Here is a 6,593-nt window from a genome sequence, read left to right as displayed (position 1 = left end):
ATGACTAATACTGTGTTCTTATGCTCAAACATAACAAAATCAATATGGGTATGATTTTCTAGCTTTTCTTTTGTTGATTGTAAGTTCTCAAGTTATTATAGGCTATTATAAAAAAATATTTAGTTTCCATTTTATTTTCAAAATACTTTATATATGTTTTTAGTCATTTAAGTTGACAGTGAAAGACTACACCATTGGCCGCGACCTACAACTGAGTCCCACAGTTTGGGAACCACAGGGCTATTATTTGAAATTGTGATACAATCCTTGGATAAAACTAGAAAGTAAAAACAGTTCCAATGATTTCCTGCGACTGAATATTATTGGTCCTGGATGGCATGATATTTGCATAGACTTGCCCCCACGGACGAATCCACGCCCCCAACCCTCACTCACTCAGGCAGCTACTCAACATCGAACACAGAGCAGCTGCGGTTCTATGGCAGTTGGAATGGAAATAGGACCGCAGAGAAAGGACTGTCAACCGAAAGATCTTCTGATAAACTATCTAGCCATACGTTAACGGTTACCGGTTTATGTGTCAAATGAGGGGAAAAGCTTAGCTTGTCACAACACAAAGTAAGTGTCACGACTTCGGCTCCTCTCCTTGTTCGGGACGGCGTTTGGCGGTCGCCGTCACCGGCTTTCTAGCCATCGCCGCTTCATTTTTCATGTATCCATTTGTTTTGTCTTGTTCCCTGCACACCCGGTTTTCATTCCCAAATCAATCTACATGTATTTATTCCTCATCATGTCTTTGTGAAAGATTGTTTGTGTTACGTGTTTATTGTTGACGCGCCAGACTGGTTTGTTTTTTTCCGTGGAATTTTCACAAAGATGTTTATTGCTAAACATAATTCTTGTGACTGTTTTGCACGTTTTGAACTTTTGCCTCAATAAAGTGTGTGCCTGTTCACAAATCTCTGCTCTGCAGCACCTGACTTCGCTACCAGTACACACACACCTGACCATAAGGCTTCAAGAATATTTTTTTCCGTGGATCCTGTCGATTTTCATTCAAGGTGAGTAACCTAGAAAGAATATGGCCGATAAGTTATTTGTGTGTTCCAGAAAGCTGTGAAACTTATTTGATTTACGCCTGCCAACGGCCTTGTTGTTCGGTACTAGCTATTTATGTAACTTCGCTAAATAAATCGATTAGGTTGGATGTCTCTCTGCAGTAAGACAATTGTTAATGTAATCCGTTTCCTCCTTGTCAGTTCATTGACTTGTTTGAGCCACTGCCATCCATGACGTAAACTAACAGTGCAGTTAGGTGGCTAATAGTGACAGTGCCAACTACTAGTGGTCTGTTTCTTTCGGTCGTCATTGTTCTCTCTATAGGTAAGCTAATGTATTCAACTACCTGGATGTTTTTCTACCCATAATTTGCTGTTTTTAGTATATTAATTTTCAGTTTGGAGGATGAAGTGCTGATAGTGTTTTATTATTTGGTCTAGGGAAAGTCTGAGACCGATCTGACATCCCCTGGTGTGACAGAGAAGAGTGAACGGTCCCAGCCCTGACCAAGCTCTCCAAAGACGCCCATGGATTCCACTTGGCGACCACTCTAGCCCTCAGCAACATGGATGCAGATGGGGCAATGCTCAACATTGAGTGTGATCATCAGTTGAAACTAAAGGAGGGCAGCTATGCTCAGAATGTGTGGCTGAACTTCTCCTCTCTGCCCTTTCTGGACACCTTTTTCTCTGACACGAGTCTCCTTGAGGTTTCAGAGTCGCTCCTGTCCCCTCTGCTACAGGCCGCGTCTGAACAGTACAACACAGTGCTTCTCTCCAGCCCTGGTTCCCTGTGCAACCTCTTGTTCCTCAACAAAAACCTGAAGAATTCCCTGGCGGACTGTCCAGGTGCACAAGACATGTATTTTGTTCCCGTCACTGAACACAATAGCCAAGGTGTGGTTCAGCAGCAGTGTCAGCTCAGTGGCTATGGACCAGATGGCTATGATATCCCCCAGTCACCTACAAAACACTGTCAGGGGGATCTCATGTCCCAGTACAACCCTGCTGTCCCCACACCTGGCATAGCGAGGCAGGAGGAGGGGGGCACCATCAGCACAGACACAGCTCTAGCCCAGCCATGGACCAAAAGGTCTAAGAGCCAAGGCCAGGAGCAGCCTGTGACTGCAATGGTGGAGGAGGCAGTGAGAGAGCAGACACGGTGGCATCTCTCCCAACAAGCAGCCCTGTTCGGACAGGCTGGGCGGATCCAGAGGAGGCTCCAGGCTCTGCTAGGGGACCACATCTCTCGCCACTGCATCTTCCAGCTGGAGGGTCTAAAGAAGAGGCAGGGCAGGGAGACCCCGGGTCCCCCCTCACCCCCAGCTGAGACCAAACCCTTTGATCCAGCCATGGGGCAGAGACCGACAGGCACACAGAGCCACAGGACACAGGGGCCTGCCCTACTGCAAACCTTCTCAGTCCCATCCTCTTCTAAAGACATCCAGGAAACACAATCTGTAGTTCAGTTGAGTAAGAATGATAGTGTTGTATTTCAGGATTCCTGGGATGCAAAAATTGAAAGTCAAACTTGAAAGTCACAGCTTTTCAAGGTCATTCTGCTGTCAATGTTTGTCTGTGGAGAGTAAATGGCTGTGTCCTCGATTTTATACACCTGTCCGCAATCCACTAATTTGAAAGTGTGTCAACATACTTTTGTTTATATAATGTACTTCTGTCGGTCAATTTCTTAAGCTAAGACAAGCGGGAGGAGGGGGTGCTCCAAACAGTAGGTACCATAACGTTGGATGCCAACCGGCGATAAACCCCACAAGAAGAGGTGATGGTGAAAATGGTAGACAGTGGCTTTCACCCTCCACTGTCGGACACTGTTTTCCCGCAGTTTAGCTAACGACAGACGAGGGCAGGCGGGAGCGAAGGACACTGTGCTTGCTAGCTAGCTAGTCCTACGGAGTACTCCGGTACAAGCTAGCTAGCACACAGTATCGCTAACTGGCAAGTTAGCTAGGACACAGTGTTGCACACGTTTAAACAGGGAAGTTATTTACTGCTGCTCTTTAATTATTTGTTATTCTTATCTTACTTTTTTAGGTATTTTCTTAAAACTACATTGTTGGTAAGGGCTTGTAAGTAAGCATTTCACTGTAAGGTCTACAACCTCTAAACCTGGAACCTCTAAACCTCTAAATCTATCTACAAAGTCGGTAAGTTGGCAGCACTGAAACGGACTCTGTGGGAATAGGGCTCCAACGGGCCACCCCCTTCTTGCCTTCTGAATGATGTCGGTGTTGGTTAAAGTAAGCTACTTCTATGCAAATGTTGTTGATCAGTACAATAAAATAAGTCCCAAATCGAAGGGAAACTGTTTGTCATCTGTAGGCCCTTGAAATCTGCCAAAACCGAGGCCTCCCGGGTGGCGCAGTGGTCTAGGGCACTGCATCGCAGTGCTAGCCGTGCCACCAGAGACCCTATGTTCGTGCCAAGGCTCTGTCGCAGCCGGCGACGCACAATTGGCCTATCGTCGTCCGGGTTAGGGAGGGTTTGGCCGGCAGCGATATCCTTGTCTCATCGCGCACTAGCAACTCCTGTGGCGGGCCAGGTGCAGTGCATGCTAACCAGGTCGCCAGGTGCTTGGTGTTTCCTCCGACACATTGGTGCGGCTGGCTTCCGGGTTGGATGCGTGCTGTGTTAAAGAAGCAGTGCGGCTTGGTTGGGTTGTGTTTCGGAGGACGCATGGCTTTCGACCTTCGTCGCTCCCGAGCCCGTACGGGAGTTGTAGCAATGTAACTATTAACAATTGGACGCCACGAAATTGGGGAGAAAAGGGACTAAAATTAAAAATAAAAATAAATCTGCCAAAACCAACTCAGTGCATGTACACACTCCTATTGAATAGGTTATGCATTCACCTGTATTGTGAATAGCCCATGCTACATCTTGATTTACCCAGTTTATCAAGAGATTTACCATTCAAATAAATGATTACCATTATGTAGTTAGATTTGTAAAAACAAAGTCTAATTGATTGTATAATTGATTATTTAATGCATACATTGCCGTCTCTGAAAATGTTTGACGTAGAACATTATGATATAATAATATTGAACTCAAAAGATGCTCAACGATTGAACAGCGTAGTAGCTGAGTTTATCCGTGTGGATCAAGTGCCATTCTGTGACTTTGTCTTATACTGTGCAAATTATTTTTTTGCCGTGGGATTGGTTTGGTATCGTGTAATCGGTATAAAAGTAAATATTCTGGTATCGCGACAATACTAGTCAGTGACTGACATAATGAGAAAAAATGCTGATGCACAACCAAATTTTGAAATTCAACTTCTCAAGACCCTGACTTTTTATTTTTATTTTTTATTTTGTTAATGATCTTCGAGCCTACAAAATGGGCTGCCAGTTGCCCATCCCTGTTCTATGTCCACAACAATGTGTAAACCACATCAGTAGACCACTTTAGAGGTCTGGGAAAGATCTAAGAATTGTAGATTTTGGGATGTAGCTTGTTTGGTTAGCATAGCGTTCAAGCACCATAGGAATCGCAGGAAGTCTAAGTCATCTTCATGGACACGTACTTGATGGAACATTCTTTCGATATCTGTCATCATGGCAATGTGCTCTTGCCTAAATCTTAGCAAGACTCCTATAAGCGTATTTGCCAGGTCTGAGCCTTGAAGGAGTTCACTGTTGAGAGATGTTCCTTTATAGGATGATGAACATTATAGGATGATGAACAGGAACACCACTCGTATTGTTCCTTTGTGCTTATGGTGAACGCCATGTTGTGGTATGTACCATACCTTGCCTTTCTCTCTGAGGAGCTGTTCTTGTGGTACCTTCTCGGCATAACCTTTTGTTATCACCTCTTCCATGAAGCCTTTGTACTCTGCAGCGTAACCTTCGTCCTTCTTGAACTTCCTGATAATATTTAGAACCCGCTGCTCTGCCATGTCACGATTGTTTGGCAGGACTACATCTTTGTTGCGAAAGGGCAACGGTAAGTAGTAGTGACGGTCTTTGAGGGTTATGGAGCTTGATACTATCTCCATAAACTTACGATCCTCAGCTGACATCTCACTTTTCTCTTCATACTCTCTTTCAGGGAAGTCGTGGTTGTACTGATTTACAAGAAGAACCCCCAGGTCGGCCATTGAGATACGACTGGCCATCACCGTAGGACGCCCAGATCCATTGTACAATTGTTAAGAGGAGCGTTCATCACACATCCAAAGAGGGTTTTCACTGCATACAGTCTGTTGCCTTGGTTATTAATGATTTGCCAGTGTGCCATTGCCTTCGGAGCATTTACGCCAATCAGGAGTTCGACGTCGGCATCAATCTCCTTCAAATTAACCTCTTTCAGGTATGGCCACCTTTTGAGATCTTTCTGAGTGGGAATATTCTCTCTTGTCACTGGGATCTTATTCTGGGTGTAGACCTTTGGTAATGCAAGAAATATGTTGCCTTCCACATTGCCAATCTCTAATCCAGATATCTCAAAGCTCTTGGTAGGACTCTCCTGCACCATTGTGCGTAGCAGAATTTCAGTCTCCCTGTCTTTAGCTTTCAGCTGCCTCATGAGTCTCTCCGTACAAAATGTTGCTGAGCTACCAGAATCGAGAAACGCATCGGTTAACGCAGACTTGCTTCCATTTGCCATCTTTACTTGAACTGGCACAATTGCAAGTGCACAATCTGTACCGGCCCCGGTATCTTCACCAGCTTCCAGTGAAACAAGAGCACTGCTGACAGTCTCCTCCCGCTTTACTGCTACACCCCTCGTATCTGCCTTTAGAGGTCTAAATCTCTCTCTCCCTTCAATGTGCAGGATAGTGGGGTGCTGTCTTTGACAGCTCTGACAGGTCATCCTTCGTTTACATTCTTTGCTTAAGTGTCCTCTCATCAAACAGCCAAAACAAATGCCTTTTGATCTCAGAAACTCAACCTTGGTTTGATGTGGCTGTTCCTTCACTTGTTGGCAGTCAACCAATAAATGCTCACCAGCACAAAATACAGATGAGAGACTGGGAGCATCAGAAGGGTAGGTGCCTGGTCTCTTTACTTTGAATGTTTGTTCTTTTAGAGGTTTTTCAGAGTCACAATCTGCCACTGCAGCTAATGCAGTGGCAAAGCTGCTTCCCCTACTCTTGGACTTGAACTGCTGTTTAAAGTCAGCTGCTGTTTTGTTATTTAAAAACGTTTTGTTAAACAGGGGATCTTGAATATCTCCATACAACGGATCCTGCAATATTTTGACTTGTTTTTCCATGAACGTCACAAGGTTACTGAACTGGGCCCTCAGGTGGTTTCTCTCTAAAATATCACATGCTGTAGACCTCCATTTTTCCCTTAGTGTGTAGGGAAGTTTTGACATGGTCAACTTTATGTTGGAGGGAAGATTAAGCTCTTGCATGTTCTGTAGGTCTTGCATAGCGTTACAAACACCTCTTAGAGTGCATAGCCACCCAGTCCCTTTCCATCATTCGGTTTGATGTTTGTTCAGTTCCAAAGTTTTTCCATGTAAGCAGTGGGGACATGGATTTCATTGCCAAAGTGCTCCTTTAAACAACCTCTTAGCCTCTGCATAGCCTCTTCTGGCTTC

At 44.8% G+C, this 6,593-nt stretch overlaps 1 long non-coding RNA gene across 1 annotated transcript; it reads left to right on the top strand.

Moving 5' to 3' along the window:
- The first annotated feature begins 474 nt into the window (after nt 1-474).
- LOC121846199 lies at nt 475-1,674 on the top strand. The gene is made up of 3 exons (XR_006083112.1): nt 475-579; nt 976-1,022; nt 1,461-1,674. It is a non-coding gene; the product is annotated as an uncharacterized LOC121846199 (long non-coding RNA).
- Nucleotides 1,675-6,593: the final 4,919 nt, after the last annotated feature.

Source organism: Oncorhynchus tshawytscha, linkage group LG03 (genome assembly GCF_018296145.1).
Source record: "Oncorhynchus tshawytscha isolate Ot180627B linkage group LG03, Otsh_v2.0, whole genome shotgun sequence".
In the NCBI taxonomy this organism is placed as follows: domain Eukaryota; kingdom Metazoa; phylum Chordata; class Actinopteri; order Salmoniformes; family Salmonidae; genus Oncorhynchus; species Oncorhynchus tshawytscha.
Note: the sequence above shows the minus strand (reverse complement) of the source record. Positions and strands in the feature narration are given on the sequence as shown.